At 44.6% G+C, this 27,628-nt stretch overlaps 3 long non-coding RNA genes across 7 annotated transcripts in view; all 3 read right to left on the reverse strand.

The window, feature by feature from the left end:
- LOC110395663 overlaps nucleotides 1-7,273 on the reverse strand; it is a 32,299-nt gene extending 25,026 nt beyond the window's left edge. The window contains exon 1 of the long non-coding RNA XR_002436567.1: nucleotides 7,131-7,273. This is a non-coding gene — a long non-coding RNA (uncharacterized LOC110395663). The remainder of the gene's footprint in view (nucleotides 1-7,130) is intronic.
- Nucleotides 7,381-27,628, reverse strand: part of LOC110395662 — a 38,486-nt gene continuing 18,238 nt past the window's right edge. For all 5 annotated transcript variants that reach the window (XR_002436565.1, XR_002436563.1, XR_002436564.1 and 2 more), the window contains 2 exons: nucleotides 9,984-10,132; nucleotides 7,381-7,489 (listed from right to left, as the gene is read on the reverse strand). This is a non-coding gene — a long non-coding RNA (uncharacterized LOC110395662). The remainder of the gene's footprint in view (nucleotides 7,490-9,983; nucleotides 10,133-27,628) is intronic.
- On the reverse strand, nucleotides 20,280-21,447 carry LOC110395664. The gene is made up of 2 exons (XR_002436568.1): nucleotides 20,836-21,447; nucleotides 20,280-20,654 (listed from the first exon to the last, which is right to left on the reverse strand). It is a non-coding gene; the product is annotated as an uncharacterized LOC110395664 (long non-coding RNA).

Raw genomic sequence — 27,628 nt, forward strand, 5'->3', positions numbered from 1 at the left:
GGGTTAGTCATCTGGCTCTTCTCAGTGATCCCAAACTTGGAGACATTCCCATGAGCAAGGCCTGCCACGTTGTCCACTTGTGCTCATCCCCTGCAGGCAATGTAAATGGAGAAACTTCTGGATAGCATAAAGCATTGGCTGTCCTTTTTTCCCACTAAAGCAGAGCAGCAGTGAGTAGCAGTGAGAGGTGGATGACTCTTTCCTTAATATTTGGCTGGCTCTATTCTTCAACAGCCAAAGAGTCAGGAAATTTAGGTTAATCAGCAGGATCTGTGTGAATCAGCTCTGCCAGGTGCAGGGACACAGAAAGGTGCTACTTGGCATGATTTGGAAATACCTTGGTGGACATCATGCTGAAATTCTCCCAGAGAACTTTTGCAGGTGATCAACGGGAACACGTGAGGTGGCCTTAAAACTGGAAGGCTGATCCCTGGAGGTGCCGCCTCCAGGACAATGTTACTCAGCCACACAAAGGCAACCAAAAAGAGAGGGCAACTGCTACACCAGAACAGCCAGGTCACGACTGTGGTGCAAACTGGCACAGACTCCCCAAAGCGCACAGTTAACAACAGGATAGAAATGTTCTGAGGGCTTGCTTCTGACCTGTATTAATCTTGTACTGCCAGACGGTCTGGTGGATACAGAGCTGGTATTAATGAATGTTGAATCACAGATTCATTGAACAATACCTGGGTCAGACTCTGCACTCCAAACCCATGTATTGTGGCTGCTGCTGAGCGTGCCTCCTTATGCTGCTCAGGGAGTTGATGTGATGAGATAGGAAGCACTTTATTATTCATACTGTCTTAGCCAAGAAAGGGGCTGCAGGTAAGGAAGATAAGAAGAGTCAGAGTGGTAATTAGAGCTAATATTAGTCTGGCTGACCTGCCTTGACATTAAAATGCCTTGGAGAATTTGCTCTGCCCTTAAAAAGTGAAGACTGCTTTTTTGCATAAGTCTGATTTAAAAAGTGCCAAGTTGCATGCATATGCCATTAGAAATCTGTAAAGATACCTCGCCAGGTCCAGGTTCAAACTAGAAACAGCAGAACCATGTAGGTGGGGCATCACCACTGCCTTTAGGGAGCAGCAGAGGGAGAAAAGCACATTTTGCACTACAAGGTGGGCTGCTAATTAAACTAACAGAAAAAGGTAGCTAATATTAGTTTAATTTCCATCTTAGGCAACAAAACAAACTGTTCCTCCAAGGTCAGTGCTAAAGAGCACAGCTCTTCTGAAGCTTTCATCTGGGTGTGGTATGTGGCGTAAGCCCATGACGCAAGTGCAGGAGTTTAAGCAGCTCTGACTGCTCCCTGCAGCCCAGCGAGCTTTTCTCTAGGCTAGTGGGCTATTTGGTAAGTGACAGCATTTAGACATCAGCTTGTTAATCATAGCATTTAAATTCAGCTGGCTCAGCGTGATGTGCACCGCGGCTGTTAGGCTCACTGGTACAAAATGCTCAGCGTAACTGATGTTCTGGTGTTGGGACACAGGAAGCACCAAGCTGCTCCAGGCTCCAAGGTGTTTGGATGAGTACAAAGAGAGACAAACAATTAAACAGAAAAAATACTGACAGGAGTGAATTCAAAGTGCTTTTTCTCTAGTAATTTGTCACCATCTCACAGTGACAAATACAATAATGTTCAAAATATATGTTATTATTTAAAAAAAAGCGTTAAAGCCCGTGCTGAAACAGAACTCCTAACACTGCCATAGCCCTGGCAGATAAAACATGTTTGGCTGAAACACGGCAAACCTCCCAGGCAGGAGATATATATATTGTCTACACTGGAAACCTTGATACAGATGCCTTGGCAAACCCTCCTGGTACTTGCAACTCCCCAGTATTCTTACAGATGAAAAATCAGTGCATGTCACAGCATTTAGAAAACTAATTATAAATGGTAATAATCCAGCAGAGCTACACTGAGATTAGAATATCTCATGGAGCCATTTTTGTCCTTGCAAGGTGAGTGCTGTTATTATTTTTTTTTACAGTCTAACCTAGGGACATGTAGCAAAGAAGTCCCCTGGCATGGCTCATAATGAAACGAGCAGCACCAACAAATGGACTTTCCCATCAGTAAAGCGCCGTGGGGCTTCAGCTCATAGAGCTGCAGCAGCTATTGGTGCGGGTTTCCCACACTGTTGCCAAAACCTAGTAATGGATCAAGGCCCAGATGTTCCTCAGGTTTCCCAAGTGAAATGATGGCTTTCCAGTCTTTTGGCTAGCTGTGCTGCAAGGATGTGCTTGACAGAGGGTATGGTATAATCAAAGATGGTGCACTTGGCCACCTATGTATTTCATCCAAGCCCATAACGCTCCCTTCGTCACCTTGCCAGCAATTTCAAAGACAACAGATAGTGGCAGAATCTGCTGCAAAATGCTCCTCCCCGCTGCTGGGCATGGGTGCGACTGCTGTGGCAATGCAGGTACTGTGCAGTAGTGCAGCCCCTTCTGCCCTGCAAAGCACCTGGATATTGGTGGTGTGGGACTGGCACCCTGGGGATCACTGCTAGTACGTGCTGCCCTGTATGCTGCAGGGTGGCAGAGTGAGGGGAAGCAAGCATCTGACGGCCCTGAGCAGCTGGCCCTGGGATAGAGTCACAAAATGGCTTGGGTTGGAAGGGATCTTAAAGATCATCTAGTTCTTCTGTGGGCAGGGCTGCCACCCAGCAGCTCAGGCTGCCCAGGGCCCCATCCAGCCTGGCCTTGAACACCTCCAGGGATGGGGCAACCATAGCTTCTCTGGGCAGCCTGTGCCAGTGCCTCACCACCCTCTGAGAGAATATCTTCCTAAATTTCCTTCCTGAAAACTGGCTTTGACACAGTGAACTTCAGTGCTTTAGTGGGTGGGATTTCACCAGCAGTCTGAAGTAGTGTGCTGCTACTGAGTCCACTGAGCATCACTGCTCCTGGGTCGCTGAGGCCCTTTTTCAGTAAAGTATTAATCTTATGGTTAACACAAGCAGCTGCCAATTGTTATGCTGGGATTATGCATGTGTTTATGTTTTTTGCTAAACGGGAGTGTTAATGCATTGTGGGGAAAACATTAAGGAAATTGGCTGAAATGTTTGGAAAAATCATTATTGCATCTGACCGGACTGAAAATACAAAAAAATTGCTTACCTCTTCCTTTTTTTCTGGGTAATTACCAGATTCCACTACGTGATAACTTATACTTGAGGTATCAAATTTAGCACCGACCATTTATTTGCATTGATTAAACACTCCACTGTAACAGCATATGAGGTTTAAAATAGATACATTCATTAGAATTGGGAAGAAACAGTACTTTTAGAGGAAGTATCTGGTATACTGGTTTGGGGGTGGTGGTGGAACAGCGCTTAATAGTCCTGCTATCTAACCTGCTCATCGCACAGCAATCCAACAGCAATTAACCAGTATCCTCTGGCAGGCAGTAGGAGCTGACGAACTTGCCGAGCCAGTCCCCGGGCACCCGGAGGATGACGGCAAGCAGTCACAAAGCGTGCTGGGAAACTGCCTCTGCCTTCCCGGCCTGAGAGCCACAGCCTGCCCAGAAGGCAGCAGGAAGGGCTCTTCTCATGGGGGATCCTGCCCATGCCAATGAGAAGCCCTAGAGTAAAAGCCCAATGTCTTAGAGGCTCAAAAGAAAGCTGAGCCACTTCTCCTTTATCTTCTATATCATCAGCTAAATTTCTGCTTCTTGGTCCCAGTTTTATCCATTTCCAAAATATTCATTCTACATTTACCATTTTTGGACTAGCTTCAAGCCCACTGGATCCTTTGCAGAAGGAACAAGCAGGGATGGGTTCATTTTCTCTGGCTGAGCCTTGTGCTCAAGCGGAGATGCCATAGGCATGAGAAACCAGAAAAAAAACCCTAGTATCTAGATAGCCACTCAGTTGCAAGACATAACACTCCCATTTATAAAAGGCAGGAGACACACCTAGAAGAGCTGATTTAGAAATAACAATAATAATACAACTTGTGACCTATACACCCGGCGTGAAGGACAAAAGTAGGCTGCATGCCTGTGGGAACAGTGGTTCTGAAACCCAGCTATTACTGTTGTTTTTCCAAAACAGAGTCGACAGAGGAAGATCAACAAGGCAATGGCAATTCTCAGGCTGCTAAAGCAGCTCAAGAACAGTGATAAATTAAGCTGAGATCTAAGGAAAACTGCTCCTTCATAAAATCATAGAATCGTTGAATGGCATATGTTGGAAGGGACCCTGAAGATCAACTAGTTTCAATGCTTCTGCCACCCACTAGATCAGGCTGCCCAGGGCCCCATCCAACCTGTCTTCCTTCGAAAGCCTCCACGGATGGGACATTCACAGCTTTTCTGGGCAACCTGCTCCTTAGCAATTCAAAGCATGGTCCCAGTTTGTGTCAGGTGCTCAGGGTAGCCCGGTCCCATGCCTCAAGTCCCTTGGTGCCTCTGGGCACCAGTGGCTGAGTGAGGACAAATCCCTCGCCACTAGTCCCCTCTGTGTCCATTACGTGGCCGGGCATAAGTCTGGCTTCATGTTTCGCATTGGTTTTGAGGAATGACAAGGCCTGGAAGGACTGCACAGACCCTTGAGCTCAGGCTTACATAGATGACTTCTATGAAGACATCTGAAGGAGATTTGCTGTCTGTAACTTTATCATCTGGTCAGAGGGCAAATGTGCTTAGTTCGTAGGAGATATAACTTAGTTTCCAAAGAGCAAAAGATGCTCTCTCCTCTGAGGAAAAGGAAGTCCAGCTAAGACATCAGACTAGTAGAAATCTTGGGGTTAACCCTGTCATTCACGTTCTCCAGTGCTGTTCACACCACATTCTTGTTACAGCTGGTGATGCAAATAGTGGCTGCTTTCAGAGATTAGATCAATCAATGACTTGGATTTTCAATGCAGCTCCATTGGAGGGGAATGTTGAATTATCCCTACTGTAAAAATGTCATTGTCAAGTACTGGAATTTATCATCTCCTGCCTGTACAAGTTTTGTTTCTGTTATAAATTTAACTCATAGCTTTCACCACAGTAGCCTTTATAATTAAAATGGCAACATGCCTCATAACTATCTCATTTTTGCTCACCGATCACTCACTGGGGAAAATACATTCCCCTCCCAAAAGCTGAGTATGGAAATTTGTAGGAGTAAGGAAGGTTTGGGAGATAATGCTGCAAGAACTTCATTAAACTTCTTTCTGAATTACTAGGACAAGCAACGTGCAAAACACAATTTACTTTTATCAGGAGAAGTGGTTTTTTTGTAAGGTTGGTGGGTGTGGTTTGGATTTGGAAGCCCCAGTCATTCCAATGATTTAGCAGGGAAAAACCTGCGCTTTGGTCCTTCTGGAGCCTTAGGGATCACCTTAGAGTGCTGGAAGAGTTACAAAAGCAGGGACTGGCTTGGCATAGCCATTACTGAGCAGTAGGAACAAGCCATCCCCATTCTTTTGCTTGTGAATGCAGTAGCTGCTTGAGGTCTTTTAGAGGCAAAGCCTCACTGAAATGCGCACCGGTGCCATCAGAAAAAGACTTCTCTGGAAAGAAGAATGAGCTTGGAAGAAGACATCCAAAATCCCAAAGTTATGAGGAATTACCAACACGTTTCTCACTGACGATGAAACCTTTAACTAAACTCCATGTATGTAGCTTCCTGCTGCCTCACACAGTTGCGTAAATATACAGTTATCTTCTGCCAATAAGGCTGTGTGGTTATGCACCTCTGATTTTGCCAAAGAGTTCAATTAGCTAACCCCATCATAATACACTTAGCGCTGTTTGTTTTGCTTTTATCTTTTCTTTTTAACTGAAAGGGTGGAGGAAATTAAGTAAACATTCAGTTTATTAGCAGTTACTGTCTTCACTTCACAGATCTCAGGAAATGAGTGCTCTGTGATAACTGGCAACATCAATTGCCGATGTACCAGGAATCCCCTGCGGTGCACGACTACATGAGCCAGCAGAGGCTGAGGGATCGTGCAGCCGCCTCCGCCTGCCCTCATCTAAATGGGGGCTGCATTGGGCAGAATGTGTGGAATGCCAGTCATGCCTATAATTTAGCCAGGTTATTCACCAATGGCACCTCTTTCTCCGGGTAGAGAATCCACAATGGAAACAATGGCACAAAATGCATGTGAATAGTCAATTAGATTTGTCAGGCATATAGGACTTAGTTCACACTGGTATATATTAACCCTGTGAAGTGTGAGACAAACTGTACTTGTAACGTGTGCTGTACAGATAAGTGCAGTAAATCAGTGTCTGCAATGCATGTGACTTACTGAGAAACAGGTCAGCAGGGCAGCACAGGCACGGAGAGTCTGCCTTGAACATGGTCACTGTAAGAGTCCATGCGTATGTATGTGTAAAATGACTTTGGAGTCAGTGTGAAGCTGTCTGATGAGAGAAAATCTATCTGACATCTGCAAATTCTGGAAGAAGTCCAAATTCCTATCTTTTTTCCCCCCATTTGACGAAAAGTTGTAGGCTGAAAAAAGAACGTGCTCACGTAAACCCAGAATTATGGGTCCCTAAATTCTAAGTATTTCACTCTCCTGAAACTACTTGTATGGCGGGGGGAACATTTTAGTCTTGACTCAGCTGCTCACATGGAGTATGGAGCACTGTATTTGCTGAAGCTCGTAAAAAAAACACTGTGCAGGCTACAAGTGCTTCTCTCACACCTGTGCTGCTCTCCTCAAATTAAGTTGCTGGTGACGGATGTGTAATTGTGTGTGCAGATGTGTATCTGGCGGGATCTATGAAGTGTTTGTTCGGGAACAAAAGGAGCAGCACCCAGCCCACTCCTCTGCAGCTGACTTGGCTCCAAAGGGTGAGCTTGGGAAAGCAGCACCAGAGACATATCTCAGCCTTGACAGTGATGGAGATAGCTGCACTACCTGCTGCATATTCAGCAACCTTTGGAGTCTGCAGGGCTGTGGCAGTCGGGGGAGATTTTAAGAGATGCCTTTTGGCTTGTCAAGCGAGCATATCTGATGTGGGAATCCCTGACAGACAGGGAGCACACAGTCCCGCTGTGTCCCCAGGGCAGAGATTGCTACAGCTCCCTTCCCTCCAGCCCAAGGCCCCGCTCCCAGAGCCTCTCACCCTGCCCACCCAACCTGCTCAATGCCATCCTCCTTATTCCTACCCCACTGCTCAGTGGTTCCCCTCAGCTCTGCTTGGTCAGGGTTGCCAGGGGTGACAGCCAGCTCTCCTCCCCATGCTCCTCTCCATCACCATCCTCAGCCCAGTGTGCTGGAGAATGGGGAGCATATGGGCCAGTGAGAACATCCTGGAGGGAAGAAGAGAGATAGCCGAGGGCTACAAGAAAATAATCTGTAGTATCTATGGAATTAATCAGTTGTATCAAGACTAATATTGAACTCTACTCCTATTGTTCTTGCCTTTGTGCTCATCAAATGAGGATACGCAATCAGTCGATGCTTGCAGTGCCTTCACAGAACCAGGTCCTTTCTGTAGGCCCCCTCTCTACTTCCCTTCTTCTTCCTGTAAAATAGATCAGAAATATACTTAATTTATGAGCTGTGACTAGGCGGTAATTCAGTCAATATGTTTCTCAAAGACACAAATATATAAGAGATTCCAGGCATGTCTGCAAAATCCAATTGTTTTTGGTCAAGGAACCATCATTTTTGATTACTATGCTCACTCCAAATTAGATATTCATACTTTTTCATCTTATTATTTTTTATCCAACTGCTCTGTACTGATTTACAGCAGGGGAAAACCTAATCTTGTTTGAAATATCCACTGTCATTGATGAATTCTGCATGAAGCACAGGATTAAATGTTATTTAATTTTTTAATGATATCCATAACTGTACATGAGTGGTCTCCAGGCAATATAAATTTCCATGCATCAACACAGAGCAATAAGAAATTCAGAGACCTGATGTACTAATCAGTCCAGATAGGCTCATTCCAGTTTTAACATTTATGGCTCCCGAAGAACAAAAACGAGATTACTGTTCCTGCAAGAGGAAATCTTTTCTTATTTGATTTGTACGACAAACATCACCTGGCAACTTGATTGTAGCCTTGCCTCTCATCTGAGTACATCTGTGTTCAGATCTCTCCTTTTGTAAAATCATTATGCCTTTTGCCTTGATACTGATCTGCTTCCCAGGGATTAGCATAAAATTGTACAGCCCTCTTAGAACTTTATCATATCTTCATTGCAAAACCCATACAAGCCCTTTTCTATTATGAAAAAAGAGTCTTTATCACATCTCTTAATCTGTCAGCATTCTGTAGGAATGAATGATGTAGATATGATTACAGAGTTTGAAATTCATGTTCTAAGCTGGTCCAGCTGCCAGGAAAAGGAATGCAAAGAGGATATATCCATGCATCCCACTCGTGTCAGCATTGTATTGGTAAGGCCAACTGGATCAGAATAAAATGTAAAACTGTGAGTTTTTATGGTGACCGTAGAAGAGGTAGCAGAGTCTGCTTCTTGCCTTCATGCACAGCAAGGACTCTGCTGCTTCCTTTCTCTGCCATTGTGTCCTGTTACTCAGGTGTATCCTCCAGCCTGCCGCATCCAGAACCCATTGCTCTCAACTGGAGTAGACAAAGGCAGTGGGATGGGCTGCTGGTGATATCATTTAACTGCCTCGGTGTAACGACTGTGGGCAGGACAGACATCTGACAGGTCGCACAACCCTCCTTGCAGCCTTGCCTGGAGAACGACCATTTTTATGTTTGCAGTGCTGGTGCTTGATATCTGACACTTGCTGAGGTGATGTTTAACTACAAGTGTCTCATGAAATACAGGCTGGGACACTGGCCCCACAGACAGGCCTTAGTGTGTGTACATCAGAACACATCAAACCACCAATTTATTTGGCTGGACTTTGATGGATTTACTTCCAGCAAACTGGAGATTGAGTCTTACAGAGGACAGAAACTACTCAGGTTAAAATCACATAAATGATTACATCCCCGATCACATTATACAGATGGCATGACCTTCCCCTTCTTTAATCACTGAACAGTTTGCTTTTGCTGTTCACAAGCATCTTTCTCTTTTCAGAGGAAAGAAATTAAAAAAAGAAACAAGAGGCTGTTTTCAGCACGATAGACCAGGCCCCGCTGCGTGCAGTCACCCTTTTCTCTGGTCAGGACTTCCTGAGACCTTGGGGCTGACATCCTGAGATTGCCCGGTGTCACGGTGACACTGGTCCTCATCCAGTGACACTTCATGAGAGGTGAGAAAGCTGTCTGCAGAGCGAGAAACTCTGGATAAAAATAGCAAAGTCCTCCTGACCCCTGGCTTTCAGCAGATGATCATACTGACTAACACGCTGGCCTTGCTCTGGTGGACTTGGCAGAAGCTGGCAGAGAGGTGGTTAAATGATAACGTTCAGAAACACCCAGCAAGTGGCTGAGTGTGCAAGGAGAGCTGTGCAGGGAAGGGCAGAGCCCAGGGAGAGATCACCCTGAGCAACCTTTCAGGCTTTATTTTGACATATCCCACTTTCCTAGCAGAGAAGTCTTTCCATGGAGAGCTTCCTCCATAGGCCTTCACCACTCTCCCTGACACAAGGCTATATTAGCAGCAGGTGTTTGGTGCTCAAAGCCCTTCAGGGGCAGAGGTCCTTCCTGGCTGGTGACTTGAGGTGCCTCCATATGCGGGTTGTCACCACTATCCTGTCCTCAGCCTCCCAGTACCTCTGCAGCCCGGCTCCCACAGCCCTACACCAGGCCTGCCTGCTCCCTGCTCTGTGCAGATCCTCTGCCAAAACCTCTGACACAAACAGCACTGGTATGTGACAACATGTCACTTAAGCATTCAGTCAGTTCCTCTTCCAATTCAAGCTAGCCAAAGAATAATAAATGACACAAAATGCTGGCTTCCCAACTAATTTGGCTACCCTAGCCCTTTATTTCTGGATCTAATCAGTATTCCAATCTAATATGCACACCGTCTTGCATTTCCACATTTTTGTAGCTGTTCCAAATATCTTGCACTACATACCTGGAAGGCATTCTGCTTGTCCCGTGGTGGGATTGTGACAGCCATCCCAGGGCGGCTGCTGCACCCTGACAGCAACAGGGAGCTCTGGGCTGGGGGAGAGCAAAGCAACGTGCTGGTGTCAGAGCTGAATTTTGCCTCAGGGTAGAAAACTGGGGGAAAATAAACACAAAACCAGAACATAGGCTATGTTAGAATGACACATAGGCAGGGAGAGGCTGGAGGCAAGATGGCACCACAGACTGATGGGCAGCTGCTCATTGCTGCCAGCTTCACTTGCCAGTGCTCCAGCTTTGTGTTTTCATTTCCTCTTGAAATCTCTCAAGGGGTGAGAAGCTAAAGCACAGTGAAAAACTGGCCTGCAAACACCAGCCTGCCTGGCTGTAATGATTGAGGACATGATGCTGCAGGTTCTTCCCCATCTGCATCCACCTCCAGTGGGCAACCCAGCCATGCTGTGCTGTGCCATGCCAAGCTTTGCCATGCTGAGCCATGCTGTATGGCGTATGGGCCTGCCTCTGGAGCAGGGAGGGCACAGTTGCCTTACAGCCAGTCCTACCATGGATGGGATGGGGAGCACAGGCCTAATCCGCGCTCATGTGCATTGAAATCCTGCAGGAAGAGGAACAGGAGGCAGGACGAATACATTCAGTAGATCCTGCCAGCGTCACCTTGATCCCAGTTGGGAAATACCCTGTATGCTCTCCGAGGGGATTCATTTCTAAAGGAAAAGCTGGTGAATCACCATGCCTAGAAGCAACCTGCTTGTTCTGCCTGGTGGCAGCGGAATACCCCAGCGAGCACATCTCAGGGGACTGAAGGGAGCCACCCTTCTGTGTGTTCAGCAGTTATGTCTGACTCAGACACCAGGTAGAACGAACATATTAACCTTTCTTTAAAGTCTGGAAACTTTGGAAAAGCTAGTTAGGCATGTAAATAGTGTGCATTTACATGTATGTCTGAGCTGCATGTCCATCGCATTGAGGTGGACAGAGTGCTGCTGAGATGTGATGCAGAAGACCCCTGGACACAGCTGCAGGACTGAGGCCTTTGCATTTTGGATACCTTTTTTCACTTTCTTTCTCACGCCATTCTGTCAGCTGTCAGTAACTTGGATCAGGAAATGGCCTCAGGCACCACTCCAGCAAAACTGCCCTTTCCTTCTTGGCAATCTTGGGACTGTCTTGGGGCACAGCCCTTTGCTCGGAGGGGGTCATCGTGCCTGCTCTCCATGCACAATGCAGTATGAGGTGACACAAAGGGTCTGAGGAGATCACAGCTCTCAGATGTGATCCTGTCTTGCTGGGCATGTCCTTGGAAACCTACCTGCCAGGGACAGGCACATCAGCGAGGGCTTTGTGCAGGAAAAAAATATGACTAGAGCAGCTGAAGGGAAGACAGGGAGAAGCCTCCATCTGCTTAATGTAAGGTTGCATTTAACTTCTTGGCAAAGAAACCCGCGGAGAATAGGAATATTTTTGGAGCCTCATCTTCTCCTGGGAGATTTGAAGCTGATACGGCTACCACCTCCTTCTGCCTTGGAACACAAGTGAAAGAAGGGAGGTATCTGAGATGCAGGTCTGAGTGCTGCAACTCATGCATATCACCATCCCAGGAGCACAGCCAATTTGGACAATTAAGTTAGACTTGGTGCAAACCTTCCCTGTGTTTCTTTGAATGCAAAACAAAGGCTACTATCCTGGCCAATGGTGTCCTCCAGGATTAATGTTAAAGGGCTGTTGTGCAGTTGAATTTGTTACTGAATATGAGGTCCATTCAGATTTCAGAGCAGTTGTAATAGTACAAAATAGACAATTAATAATGAAAAATATCTCCATAATCTGTGGGTCTCCCCTCCTTCCCCATGTATTTTCATTCTAGTAATAAGCGCAAAAAAACCCCACAAACAAAAAACAACAAGTTTTCCTCTATGTCATCTAAAACTATCACACTAACACTTCATTTTTGTTACTTCTTTTTTTTTGTCCAGGCTACAGCTACATGTGCAGACTACAAATGACAACAGGCAGGGGCCACATCCCCATTATATTTGAAAAATGTTTGCAGCAGAATAAAAGTGTTCTTACAGAACAAACACTGAAGTAATTAAGTATTCATTGAATTTTAGGACTCGGTGTAGATGGAATTATGTAGATACATTAGTTGGTCCCCAGAGAAAAAGAAGCTGGCTGCACCACTTAGCGTGCACTGCTGGGAGCAGAGTGTTAAAGTGATTGCAAGGGCAGGGCAAGCTGTGAGAGACCAGCACAAGCTCTGCTCTTCTGTTGGAGGCCACTGACCCACGGGCAAGGGCAACTTAAGGGCCAGAGGAATTCACCTGTGGTATATTTAGATACAACCCTTCCATTACAGATATGATCATTATTTGACATTACCACCCATTCACTGCAGAGCCACCAGCAGACGGCAAAGGGCCCTGCACACAGCCATGGCCTGCAATGTCTTCGGCTCTTGAGACTAGATCTTCCTGCACGTGTCCCTCAGAAGCCACACATGCCCTTCTGGTCACGTCAGGATACAGCATCTGGGGAAAGGATATTTTTCTGTGGGCCAACAAGTGCCTCAAGAGCACAACACCCTTCCATCACTTTTATTTAGCACTCAGCAAATGGAGAGCCATTTATTGTCCATTGAATAGTTTGTAGAGCTCTGCTTTTGCTGAGTTGTACATGGAACTGAGCCAAAAGGAGAAGAAATAATTAACAGTCTGCCCTGTCCATATGTTTAAAATACACCGCAAAATGAAAACAGTCCTGTGGAGAGCTCTTTGCATTAAAGCTTTTTCATCATGCAGAGTTGGAATATTTTCTCTGTTCCTTAGGGGAAGACTTAGGACAATATTTGAGAAACCAGAGTTAATAATAATTTTAAGAACCTTTCTTTTGAATTGTTTCAATTCATTATTCAAACATTGTGTGCCTGCATAAAAATAGAATTAAGTTATTGTGCATATTGAAATTCTTTCAGATGTTCAGAATTCATAAGAATACTAAGGAAGAACCAAAATGAGTCTGGACTCTGATGGTACAACATGGAAAACAGAATGGTTCACATTTATAGCCAGATTTGGACTGAAACTTTATGTTCTAGACCGATTCGTTTAAAATGGATCTGATACCACCTGATCCATATCTATTGAAAGCAACTTACTGGGCTTGAATTTCTTGGAAAAGAAATAATAGGAGTTAATAATAGGAGTTCTTTGTATGACAGGGGAGGAATTCATGTCAATCCTCATTGACATGAAATGAAGCATACCCACGTAAATGCTGCCCATTCCTGTTTAAACAAATAATTTCCAAAAATCTCCTCGGCAATCAACATAATAGCTCCTCTGCTCCTATCAGCACCTGTTGGCCTCATTATCAGGCTCATTGCAATTGCTTTCTGGTGAATCACCAGTGTAAAGCAAACAAGATCCCAGCAGAACCAGTCTAAAAACAATCCTCACCTCGTTGAGCAGCTGTGACTGACCATACAACTAGTTCCCCATGTCAGTCTCCAGTTGTTGTGGCAATGGTCATCCTATGTCTTCTAGCTTACCCTTAGGGGCCAATTACCCTTGGTCTATCTGCCTTTTGCCAAAGTTGGGAAAAGTTTCATGTAATAAAACCAAGACTAATAAAGCTGTTCAGCTGTTTTTGTTTTCACATGAAGGATCTGCACAAAAAGCCAAACTCTCCCTCTTGACTATCAGTTGCTTCCCCAAGGCTTTTCTGGCATCAACAGTCTGTGAAGGTTAAGCTGGCATTACTAGCTTGGTCTAAGACAGAGTCCAAGGCCAGGCATCCAATGAAGGCCTGGTTGTATACTGTTGATAATCTGCAAAGAGAAGCCAAGCTCTGAACAACCTGCAAATCAGCCAGCAGCCCTCTGGACTCATGTTCAAGTCTTCTGGCAATGCCAGGTGGAGATTTCACTGGGGCAATCCAGCCTGTGCCTGCAGATTTTCACTCTGATCATTCATTCATCTGTCACCTTGCAATGCCAATACTCTAAGCAGAGGCTAGCCATCGGGGTTGGCTGGACAGGGATCAAATATCCCTTGTGGCGAAGATTTGCCTGTGCAGGCACTGTCGAGTCAGCACATGGGCTGTCCTTAAGGGGAAGCCACACATCAGCTGGGGATCATTATTGTATGACATCAGAGACCTCACTGAGCTCTCCATGCCTCAGGGCCCTCTCCTGCCCATGGCCCCTTGCCCTATGGCTCAGGATGGTGGGGCAGGTTTGCACGTGGCTGTGCTTGTGGCGCACATGCTTGCAGGGAGAGCACAGGAGAGCCATCTTTTTTTGGCAGTGGAGGGGAGTGGTAAAAACTTCAGCATCAATCCTCTTTTTTTTGAGTCTATAGGGCAAACATGCATGAACCATTCACAGAGTGGGCAGCAGAGGTGTCGAGGCTTCTCTTCCACTGGCACAGAGGAGATAAAATGCTCCATAATACCTACCACACTCTCCCTGCCCAGCCTTTGTGCCCCATCTCACTGCCCCAGGGCCTCACTCCCAGCTGCAAATGCCTGAATATAGTGGCATAACACAGATTTCACCTTTATTTTATTTCCCCGCTAACTGGAAGGTCAAAACAAATTGAATTAAAGAACTGTGTGGGGAATTCAGTAATTAAAAATTTGTGAATGGGTGTAAAGACTAGTCACAAAAGTAAGCAGTTACCCAGTAACGTCACTGCACTAAGGTAAGAGCCCTATATGCTACATAATATAACAGCAGCTGAGGGAGCTGAAGCCACTGAGAAACAATAAGTCAGTGTTTGAATCCAGGAGAAAATCCGTGTTGCTGTGGTCTGGTCTCTGGAGCAGAGAGGGAGCTGAGCTCCAGGCACAGATAACATCCTGACATCCTCCTTAACTTGCATAGAACCACAGAATCATAGAATGGCTTGGGTTGGAATGGACCTCAAGGATCATCAAGTTCCATCCCCCCTGCTGCAGACAGGGTTGCCAGCCACTGGGTCAAGTACTAGATTAAATTGCCCAGGGCCCCCTGCAACCTGGCCTTAAACAACTCCCGGATGGGGCATCCACAACCTCTCTGGGCAACCTGTTTCAGCACCTCACCACTCTCTCTGCAGAAAATGTCCCCCTGACATCTAATCTAAATCTCCCCTCCTTTAGTTTAAAACCATTCCCCCTTGTCCTATCACTATCTACCTATGTAAAAAATTGATTTCCCTCATATTTATGAACTCCCTTTAAATATTGGAAGGCCACAATGATGTTTCCCTGCAGCCTTCTATTGTCAGGCTGAACAAGCCCAGATCCTTCAGCCTATCTTCATAGGATAGTTATCAGCTGAGCATGATGTGTATTCCTTGGGTGCCACCTGACATCATAATCTAGTGACCTGAGGCATAGGGAGCAGATGAAGCAGTGGGACAGGAGGCTGGAAGTCTGTCCTGCAACAACCACTCTGTGCTATAAGTAAAGCTGTTTGCTTTGGGAACCAGAATGCTGAATGTCACTCTTCACACACAAAAGAAGAAGGAGGTCGTGGGGAAGTAATAACACCCACTGTCAATTCAGTAATGTCATCTAAATCACTCTGTCCTGATCTCCTCCAGAGGGGAAAAGCTGGCAGGCATCTCCTGACAGCTGAGTGGGAAGGTCCTGCAGAACGAGTTGCACCTCTCCTCCCTTCCCATGAAGAGCAGGGTCAAGTAGAGAACTATTTGGGCATCTCAACTATTTTCCCAGCAGCCCTACTGCTGCTGAAGGCAATAGGCAACCACACCTTTAAATTTCAGACCCACTGACACAAAAAAAAATAGGGCTAGATGAGAGTGTTGTGGGTGACAGAATCATAGAATGGCTCGGATTGGAAAGGAAATTTAAGATTATCTAATTCCAACCTCCCTGCTGTGGGCAGGGTTGCCACCCACTAGATCAGGCTGCCCAGTATCCCATCAAGCCTGCCCTTGAATGCCTCCAGGGATGGGGCATCTACAGCCTTTCTGTGCTACCTATTCCTCTGCCTCAGCATCCTCTGAGTCGAGAATTTCTTCCTAACATCTAACCTAAACATCCCCTCTTTCAGTTTAAATCCATTTGCTTTTGTCCTGTCACTATCTACCTGTGTAAAACGTTGGTCCCCTTCCTGCTTGTAAGCTCATTTCAAGTATTGGAAGATCGCAACAAGGTCTCCCTGGAGCCTTCTCTTCTCCAAGCTAAACAATCCTAACTCCCTCAACCTGTCTTCATAGGAGAGGTGCTCCAGCCCTCTGATCATCTTCATGGCCCTCCTCTGGAATCACTCCAACAGTTCCACATCCTTCTTGCATTGGGGGCCCCAGGCCTGAACGCAGTACTCCAGATGGGGCCTCACAAGAGCCGAGCAGAGGGGGACAATCACCTCCCTCACCCTGCTGGCCACCTCTCATGTGATGCAGCCCAGGATACTGTTGGCCTTCTGGTCTACGAGTGCACACTGCTGGCTCATGTCAGAATTTTGTTCATCAGGACCCCCAAGGATCACACCAGTGTCACCAGGCAGAAGCGTCTGTCCAGACTGCCGTCTGCAGACTCAAAGCCATTGCACGAGGTGAGTGTAGCCTGGATGAGAACAGCTGGCAGGCTGCAGATGATAGCTATCAGGTAATGTTTGACGGGTCTGGAAGTGTCCCACAGCCTAAACAAGCAGTGCCTAGGCTTTAAACCAAATCAGAAAGTCTCTATGTGGGTAATTCTCTGCATCTTCCATTCACTTTTGTGCATTAGTCACAGAAGGATTTTTAGTGACGGAGAAATCAGCCTCAAGGTAAGTAGGGGAAAAATATACAAACAAGATATTGAAGTAACACCGACCTCATTTAAAAAAGGAAGCACACCTTTCTGAAGCAGCTGGAAGAACAGTTAAGTCATACCTAAACCATAGGCCTCAAAGCTAGAAGAGGCACCTCCATTATGTCCTGAAGTACCTTCCTCAGGGGAAGCAGATGTCAACAATTGTTCACAATACGACTGACACAGTGAAAAAAGAAACCTTAGCTGTTGCCAAAACTACTAATATTTTCTTCCTGCTAAATCAGTCTGATCCTGCTGGGGTTACTGGGTTGAAACAGTACTGTCCTTTACATAGTCACATTTCTGTAGTCCTTGGTTGCTGAATTTTCTACTGGTCCTTCAGGGCAGCCAATCTAAAAGAGAAAGGGTAGAAGGATGCCTTGTCCAACCTTTTTTAACTTGAATTTATTACAGTCAGTACTGGCCTTTACCATTGCATAGCTAGGGGGAAGGGAAGAGAGCTGAGCCTTCAGCGTGCGGATTTCAATAACCTTGGTGTTTAAACATACAGCCAGTGCACAGCAAGTGTCTGCTTTGCCTGTTATGTACTTTTTCCCATAACACTAAATGAACTCGTTTTCTTTAAACCGAGAGCTTTCCAATGCCAGGTTGTTTTTCACATACAAAGTCACCATTATGAATCATGTCACATCATATCTTAATCTAGCAGGTTGTAAAAATAGAAGCCATCAACAGCTGAATGTTTTCTGGGTGCTTAAACAGCTATATTTCCTGAGCCCAAATAGTAGCTGTGTCATTAATAAGTAGAGCAATATAGTCCAAACATTGCCAAACCCACATCAGTTCAGATATGTTAGTAAGCTTTGAAATGAAATAACACAGGTTGCTTTTCTACTTTTTTGCAGTAAATGAGATTTTAAAAGCGAGGAATGCATCTTCTAGTAATATGGAGGTAAAAACTGTTGAAGAAACAGTTGATTAGTAGGAGAATTATGTTTTCTGAAGTAATTTACGTCTACAACAGTAAAGTCCACCCTAAAAAATGGTACAATTTACTCTATAACCTTCACATTGTTAGTTCTCAGAATGACTTGACATGTGAACAGAGTGATACTTATAATACAGGCCTCATTAAAATTATTGTCTTTTGGATAGGAAAGGCTAGTAAGCTTTCCATGTTGGAACTGAATTATTTTCCACTAGTTTGAAAATCTGACCTTACAGATACAGGAGTTCTGATCACTAACTAGACTCTTATTTGAACCATTAAATCACAGCACAGCCCCCCAGTTCAGTAAATGCTTAAGCACTGAATCTGAGCTTCAATGCCAAATAAACAAGTGTATCATACTGTTATGCCATGTAGGCTGCTAGACAAACTGAAATAAAGCACATCTAGCTTAATGTGTGCATTAAACATTCCGGGTAAGCATACAAAATTACAATCTTAAGTGTTCTGTAATGAAATCATGCCGCTAGCAATAAGCTCAGCATAAATCTTCCTGATTTCTCAAGGAGAGAGTGACACACTCTTCTGAAATCTGCTCCATAAATACAATAAAATCATGAACTGGGAGAAAAAGCAAACCAGGAAGGTCAGTCCACAGCAGAAAAACATTTTCATGCTTTTGGAAGTCAGGTTTCCATATATTTTCCCATCATGGGACTCTTTCCTGTAACTTCCCTTCCTTTCAGCACACTCCTCTAGCTGCTGACTGGAAGATCCTGCAATGCTTAGCATCATTACAAGTTATGACCTAACTGACTTCAATTGATATGTGTAGATTCATGGCTTTTTGCTGACCTCTTGTAGTTTTGATTCAAGATATCAATTTCTCATGCACAAAAGTCAGAAAACTAGATAGCATTTAGAATGCCCAAAACATCTGATCTTAGCTTTCTTTCATAAATCAGATAATGGATGGTCTGTAGTGTTTATAAATGTGTGCATCAAGAAACTCACAAAAGACTTGTGCAGGTCCTCAAAAAACATGTGCTAAAATGTCTTGGTGATGTCTGCGTCTTCAAAAAAACAAAACAAAACAAACAAACAAAAAAACAAAGAAAAAAAACAACAAAAAGCCTGACCAACCAACCAACCAAAACCTCTCTCTTTTCAGCCTATCACTGCATCCATGGCTTTCATTAATGATTATCAGACCTGATTAGTCAATGCCTATGCCCATCCCTGTTGCACAGGTCAAGCCCAGACCTGAGCACAATGGAGCAGAACACCAGTGGTCTTCATCCACCCTTAGGGCATTGCTGCTCCGTGGGCAGAAATGAGCACTGCTCTCACAACAAGGTGCACAGCGCCATAGCCATTCCGAATAGAGACGCAAAAATTGGCTTAGGATAGATGGGTTTTCAGGGCCTAGGAGGCAGCAGCTTGAGCCTCATCTCTGCTGGTTCCTGCTGGAAGGTCCTGTGTTGGCACCAGTGCCAATCCACAAAGGATGGGAAGAGTCTCAGCGAGGACTGGACTCAAACCTGTGCTTAATCAAGGATTTAGACATGCTCAGGGATGCATGGGTAAGTGCTCTCAGATCCTCTTGTCTTCTACCTTAGCTTTATCAACCTTAATTTAACATGAAAGAACTCAGAGGGAGCACAGTGTTTCATGAAGCCTGCTTGCACCTTGTGCTTCAGTGGCCCCAAGCAAGCTTCTCTCTCAACTTCTTTCCCCATCTACTGTTGCAGGCAGCTGAGCCCTGTGAGCTGTCAAGGCCTTCAAGCAGTGTCTCCTGACTCCAGGGAGCAGAAGGCCTCTAGCTTGTGCCGGTGGACTCTTGATCTTTGATGCCTCTTGGCAAGGATGGCTGGGGATCCACCAAGCTCACTGAGTGTCCCTGCTGGGCATGCGGCCTCTCCCTGGGGTTAACATGCCCGTGTGTTCTCTCATCTATTGTTGGTTTAAAAACAAAGCCAGGGAAGTGGTGTTTTAGTTGGGAGGGATGATATCCTAAAGAAGCATGCATTAAGTAATGGGCCGTTATTACTTTTGCATTAAGGCTGAGAAGTAGGAGGAAGAAGGCAGGGAGAAAGGCTGGAAAAGCAGACCTAGAACCATGTGGAGTGGACAAACCGGATCCGCTGTGCTAGACACTGATAATAAGGATACTGCTCTTTCATTTGCAGGCTCTGAGCTTTTCTGATTAGCACAGTCACAGGTGAACAGTTGGCAGGGAAGCCTGACATAAAGCTAAAAGCAACAAAGAAGCTGATGGCTGACTGCAGGATTGCTTGGAGCCTCATTATTTTAATTTTGTCTGGAGTTCAGCTTTTAGTCTCAAGCTCCAAAAAGCAAGTGCTTTTGGAAAGCCCATTCCTCATTCTAGGTCAGAAACATGCTATCCTCATGGTATTACTGAGTATATTTGGAGCATATTATTGAGCCCATGGCTCCTCCCGCAATTTCTGTTTTTCATAGTCTTACACGCAACTCTCTGTCTGTGGAATATCAGTGTTGCAATAGCCCTAAGGAAAAAACCTTAATTTAAAAACAAAAACACAGAGATAGTTTCACAGAGGTCTTTAACTGTCTTTCTGCCAATGGCTAGCTGAAGCAAGTGAAATGAAGAGCTGCATTGCTGAGCTACACTCAGATAACGCTACGCCAAAGAAATATTACATTCAGTTAAAAAGAAGAAAAAGAGCAAGTCTGGGGCACTAGAAAACATTTGTCACTGCAGATAGAACGTGTCCCAGCTAATCTAGTTGAAAGAAAAGGAGAATAACTGAGCTGTCATTTTGGCATTCAAAGGCTCCCAATTTGTTTTAGCCTGAATTGTAGCTAAGCTGAGGTTTTGAAAGCAAAGAGATTGGCTTCTTCAGCTTCCTCCATTTTTTTTTTCATTCAGTCATGAGCCCAAGGGGTGCAGGATTCAGCTACCTAGAAAGCAAAGAAGCTCACTGTTAGCTGTGACCTGCAGCCACCACAATCCAATGAAGTTACATCCATCATTTGGTGCAGGCCTCTGGAGAGCATGTTTTAGCTCTAGGAGAGGTGCTGTGTGCATTTCACTCCAGATCCTCAGCACTACTCAGTCAGATAAGAGCTGTTGAAGTCTAACCTGAGCACATCCAAGGGGCTGAGTGCTTAGGACTCCAAGGACCTGCAGCAGACCCCAGTGGCTGTAGGACAACAAAGCCAGTGGTACCTCAAGCTACTTCCCCCTTGGGCCATGTACCTCCAGCCTAGAGAGACTGGCTTCAGAGATGGAGTATAAGTTATTCCCTGTATTCAGGGCCCCTTCCCTCCCCTCCTTCCTTAAATCCAGAATGCGTGCTTACAGGGTGGGTCAGCACCTGTGTACTCTCCTCACCTGCTGTGACTCAGCAGGAGGCTGAGGTATTGCCTGCTTGGGAAGCGTGCCCAGAGCAGCAACAAGCTTTTCAAGCTCTCTCCATCAGTGTCAGAAGAACATAGCCGTATTTCAGACCATACTGGTTTACACATCTTGTCTCTCTCTGACCCCCACAACACACTGTCTCATAAACTGCCTTTATCCTTGCTACAATCCCATTAAGTAAGGAAAAAAGGGAGGACAGGAGCTTAATCCAGATTGGTTAATGCAGTGGGACTGAATTTGCACCTAGCGAGAGGGCAACCAGATTGGTTCCAGGAAAAAAAGGATGCATAATTGATTTCACTCCCTCCCCTTCTGTCTTGTCTTTCTATCATCTATAACATCCCCAACAACATTTTACCCTACTGGATGATTTTAAACACCACCGAAGGCAGTAATGATCTCAAAGGTGTTCCTAAAAGAATCGTAAGAATCAGCAGCTGGGAAGAGATAGGACAAAACAAAGCTTTGTTAGTTCTGCTGATTACAGAATGGCTTGAAATAGTGTGAATGTGTTTAATTCCTTAGTGCCTCTGCCCTAGAGATTTGCATTTAAAAGAGGAAAGAGAGCTTATGGATTCAAACATGTAGTCAGGTCCCCCTGATTTTATTATTCTAAATCTGAAATTAGGTAAGAACACAGGGATATAGGCACAGAAGCAACTTAGGTTTAAATATGAAAGCTAGAGAATTTGGTTGCTTCTTAAAATGCATCACTGGAAACCCTAGGTTTTATTCAAAAGTGAAGCAGGGAATCGTATCCAAGGAAGCCTTTAAGTGGCTCGCTGACACATGGGATTAACATAAAGAGTTATCACACAATGCTTTGCAGTTCAGCGCACGGAGATTAATTGCTGATGGCCAGATGGGAGCAGTAGGGGTAAATACTGCCTTTTGTTGAGAGGGAGAGTGAGGGCTGAGCGTGCAAAGCTGCAGTGATCAGGAGGAGAGTGTGACTGCTCCTGGGGATTTAGCCTTGACAGGGCAGGTGCAGGTGAGCCCTAGGGAGACCTGCTCATATGCTCTGTGAGGAGGCAGTACGTGAGTGCTCCATCTTCTGCTGAAGCATGGAGGGCAGCAGCTAAATCCCTGCCACCCCTGGTTCCACGAAGCCCAGCACCACCCCTCTGCACCATGAGGCTACACAACGTCCTTGCATTTGTATAAGGGTTCTGAGGGGAAGGCTGCAATTTACGTTACTCATTATGTCTCTCTATCTGTTGAATTTATCTAAAATATCTGCCTCTGTGGATTCTATATTTCCAATATCACCATCCAGTGCAACATTTGATTCTGATCTTTAAAACTAAATTGGAAAAATGGCTGTTAGAAGGATTCATTTATGAAATTATGATTCAGTGTCACACAAAGAATGTAGAGAGGTTTTCCACTGTAATTTCAGCATTTGAATTGATTTACCATCACAAAAATGTATTTGGATTCTAGTCCAAGAAGTACTGTATCATTTTTCTTCTGTGGTTGTACCTTGCCAGCTGATTTACAAAACAAAAGTTATTTAGCACAAAAACTATTCTCCTGTTTATTAGCATTTCAAGAAGGACACATCAAGGCACGGTACTTTGGAGCAGCCACAGTGTTGGGCAGTGCTTGATATAGACCTTGAAAACAAATGGAGAAGGAATAGCTGATTTTCTGGAACAAGCAGGAATTGTCAGTGGTACTGACATTTGTACTTCACCTATTCTAAGGCACTGTTGGTCTTAAGACCCTCCAACACCCAACTGAAATAGCTACATTATCCCTCTCTCATGCATCCCAAGTCTCATTTTCTCAGATAACGCTTAACAGGAGAAGCTATATCCCAGCAAGGAACGTCTCTGCATTCCTAGCTTCATATTTTGATGATAAATGTGTTTATCAATATTTTCACCAATGAAAACCAGCATTCATTTGTCTGGGGAATAGGTACACAGTTTATCTTCCTCAAACAAATAGAAAAACCTCCAAAACACTAGTTCCACTAGTTATGCCTAGACTAGGAAGCGTTCACATTTAATTAAACAAAGATGTTTAATTCAAACCAAATACACTTTGTTGTAAACTATGCCACAGTTGCTAATCCACCAAGGCTGGAGGGACCTGTCTGACCTTTTGGCTTGGCTAAAGCACGCACGTTCCTATAGCTAGAAGCACCCAGAGGACTGAGGCTTCTAGTACTATGTCTGTCTGCCTTTGACTGGGGAGGTCAGAACCACTAGCTGTTACTAACAGGGAGTGTCTTCAGAGAGGCTTGAGTGAGGCATGAACTTTTACCCCCAGGTTCATGATGCCTTAGCAGTTGTGCCTCAGACTGCAAATTAAACTTTCCAAAGTAACACAGCAGCAACAATGCAGCCCAGACTCCAGGAATCTGCAAATACTCAGAGGGATGAAGAAGTCCATTTGTCTCAGAGGGTTGTGAATGCAGGTACAAAGAACCATTGCTTCGGTTCCATCATCATTACCTAGACAACAGCAAGCAAAGCTTGCTAAAAAGAAGTGACTTGGTCTGTTAGTCCACATTTCTAGCATGGTAGAATGTGTGAAGTAGGATCTAATTCATGAAAGAAACAAAATCCACTAAGAACAACATTGAGAACCGAAAATATATATAAGTTCTGCTCTTGTGAATTGAACCTGAACCTGATGGACTGAGCAGATGTCATAGAAAGTTCTAAACGACATCCGGTACGGAATTTTCCAATCGGACTAATGAAAACTAAGATGGTTTTGTAATAGTTGCTCAGTTTTGTGGAAGTCCCATTAACAGAACCAAGCTCAGTTAGGCTGCCTCCTAATTCATAGGGCAGGATGATGGAGAAGCCGTGCTTCCAGGGTACCTGTTTTCCCAGTGACCCCACCACAGAAATGTTTGACTCGGGATTGTCAGGCTCACAGCTGTACTTCAGGGAGCCTGTAAACTTGCAGACCCAGCTCAGGTCAGAGGTTTCAGAGTTTCAAGTTGCCAGGCATGCAGGAACTGGGCACAAGTGGTTGTTCAGGTTTTTGAATAAAAGAAAAATACAACATGCAAAATTCAGTCTGGGAGAAACATTTATTTCACGTTGTCAAAACTGAAATTCCACAGCTTACTTTCTGTGGGAAACTCTAGAGTTTACTGCCCTTCATCCAGATTTAGAAATGTTGGAGTTTTCCTTGAATGGAATTTTGACAAATTCTAATTTATCACCCTTGCTCTGAGAGGAGCCAAGTTCCTGAGGCACAGCAGATAATATTATTGCAATTATCTCTATGACCTTCTGCCACTGATATCTCATGTTGCTGTGTGGTGTGCAGTGGGGGGAAGGAGAGTTACTTTGCGGGTAAACTCTGATTTTCATCCTTCCTTTCCTTCTAACCTCCTGCATAATCTTAGCAAGATAAATTTCACAGAAATCCAAGCCCACACTTCTTTGGAAACTTACTGTAGAGCACATAAGGAATGAAGAAACTGAATATAAGCAGCTGGTGGGTCTATTTTCTTTCATTTTGCTTTTGGCTGCTGAATTTCTGCAGAGGCAAGTGTCACATTGCTTCCAGTATACACCTCTGATTTCCGTTCTGTGCTTAAGTGTATTCCCACAGTCATCAGGGAAAGAAATAAATCGTACTGTATATATTAACATATGCCTCCCCTTTCTGTATCTAGATCTTTATTGTTGTAATGAAATTTATGTGGAGGACATGTATTAGAATTTAAGCTGGGAAGGAAGAGACAGAAAAAATGTTTAAATATATATATTTTTTCCTTGCCAAACAATTCATATGCTCATTCTTACATAATACTATCATCCATTAGAATGTATAGCTGTTGTGACATAAGCTTACCCTAAAAATCACCTCACAACTAAATATTTTGTTATATTTTACTGTATTAAAAAGACCTAAGAGACAAATAGACCGGAGCAACAAAATAGCTAAGGCCAATTTAAACCAGATTAAAGCTGACCATGTTTGAAGCTGAATGAGTATTTGAGGTGCCCTATTACTGCTCATCCACAATTTACTTTTCAAAGAGAGAATCCTGTAGGAAGACTAGCTAGCTATTCATTAGGCCACCAAACACTCACTAGCTCCATTTTGAAGTCTAAATTTAGATGATGGGAGGGCTATTTCAGGCAATTCAGCTAAAGCTAGCACAAACACTAACTGCTATGGGTAATAGTTTCCAGGAAAGCTGTTGACCTAGTACATACATTTGAAGTTCAGTCACAGGTGCAGGAGAGATTTAAATTCTTTTTATTAAAAAAAAAAAAAAAAAAGAAAGAAAAAGAAAGAATGTACATGTCTCACTGCATTCCCCAACTAGTCAAATATGAGCAGGTTTGGCCCTTCTTATTGCTTTATACAACACAACTTTTGGGAAAGAGGCTATTTCTTTCTGCCTTTTATTTAAGAGAGCTGAAGAGCAAGGACCAAAGATGAAGTAGGTGACAGACCATGGTCTGTCATGGGACCACTGATCCCCATTTCTTGTGGGCCAGACAAGAGGAGACTCTGGTGTGCTGAGCAGCAGGGGTGGCTATGGAAGCTTATTGCAAAGATTAGAGACATAAAACTCAAATGCTTGAATGTCACCTGAGTGTCTTAGTCTTTGTGCAGTGTGATATCTTGAAAGCAACAGTGGATGAAGAGAGCAGGCCTTCTGGCAGTTATCAGAAGAGGAGAAGATCGAATGATTAAAACTTCTTGTTGTTGCACTCTAAACCAGAGCAAAATGCTGTAAAGAGCGTAGCAAATACCAGTGCACTAGGTAACCACATGTATGTTGGTGATGGGATGAAACTGTCCTCCTGGACAAATGTAGCTGGTGCAAATCTGAGAGAGTACAAAGCCTCAAGTAGGAAATTCAGTAAGGTTTGTTTAACAAAAGGCATAAAAGCAAGAGAACTCCAATGAGGCCATGTTAACAAAGATGAAAGAAGGTCAAAACAAAATCTGGCCATGTCAGAAGAGGAGCAGTGTTTAGGACACTCGCCTCAGATGTGGGAAAGCCAAGCTCCAGCCCTGAACTGAATCATGTAAGCAGGTGGCTCATGTGTGCATCTCCCATGTCCCCGTCTAATGCCCCAGCCAGCAGGCTCCTGCCTCATCCTGGCAAGGGAAGATATCTGCAGAGCTTTTCACTTCATCCCCAGCAGAAGTAGAATACACTTCTGAGCAATTGTGTTTCTGCCAGAACAGTGAAGCGTTTCTTCCCTGGCTCTTGCACAGTGTGAAATGACTCTGAGCACAGCCCCTCGCTTGTGCAGAGCCCACAGTGCGCCTTACATTTGTTCTCCCAGCAGACAGGAGAGTGTGAGTGTAGCTTACATGCTGAGGTGCCAAAAGCACGTACAGAAACAGGGCAGAAGCAGAAACAGTGCCGTGCTGGGGAAAAGCTCACTGGCTGCTTGGAAAGTGCACGGGGCCCAGCAGTGAGTTGCCAGAGCAGAGAAAAAGCCTCAGGCAGAAAAAGTTAAGGAAGAAAGAAACACTTAGACTGTGCCTGTTAACCTTTGCAAGGGGAGCAAAATTTACAAGTTGCCAAGTTGACTTTAAGTAGTTTAGCCTTCCCTACCTGTTTGCTCTCTGCTCAAGCACATGCCTTTAATGTATATGCATTTGCACAAGTTCTATCCATAGTTTTGTTAGAGTCCTCTCTAACAGAGGATACAAGAAAATACCAATGGAGCCAGATGCTGCAGAGTGCAAGGAGCTGTAACTGTTCACACAGCCCACAGGCTACTCGATGGGAGCGTGATGTGCCAGCAATGGATCTTGGAGCCTTTATTTCATGGGGACATCTCTCACATTGAGCACACAGTGAAGTGACACCTGGGAATGTTAACATTGCCGCTTCCACTAGAGGAAGGTGACAGTGAACCCAAGGGTTTCCATGCAGCCAGAGTTAGCTCCCTAAAGCCCATGGCAGGCTCAGGGACAAAGCTGGTACCTATCTTATTTCTGTTACACCCAAAAGCCTGTGCTGTAGCTCTGTGCCACAGGAGTGAGGAAAGACTCACTCCCTGCCCATACTGTGCTCATTTTCCTAGGGTTCTGCAAGTCAGAAACCAGGCAATATTTGGCCTAGGGTACAGATGGCTGGAGAAATGCAATGATGACTTCACAAGAAATACTAGGCAAACAAGCGAATGACTCCCATTGCCTTGCTTGCCTGCTGTATGGGAAGATTAGTGGCTTTTAGTTGACTGTGTATTTACAGAAACAGTTCCAGGTTGGTCTGACCTAAAAAACTATGAAATAAAATGTCACACATTTACATGGTTGCAGGACTTGAGTTAACTAGGACAAAAGTGCACGACCCTCCTACATTAAATGGCAAGGGTGGAACAGGAAGGCTGATACTCCATCAGGAATAGCACAGATAAACATTTATTTCAAAATAAACAGGTAACTTTCCAGCCTCTGAAGTCAGTATATTGCTTCTCTTCCTGCAGAGGATGACAGAGTAAGGGATTATTCTTAGAAACACAACTCAGAGTAAAAATAATCACAACCCCTTTGCCAAACCTTA

The sequence above is a fragment of the Numida meleagris genome, chromosome 3 (genome assembly GCF_002078875.1).
Source record: "Numida meleagris isolate 19003 breed g44 Domestic line chromosome 3, NumMel1.0, whole genome shotgun sequence".
Classification (NCBI taxonomy): domain Eukaryota; kingdom Metazoa; phylum Chordata; class Aves; order Galliformes; family Numididae; genus Numida; species Numida meleagris.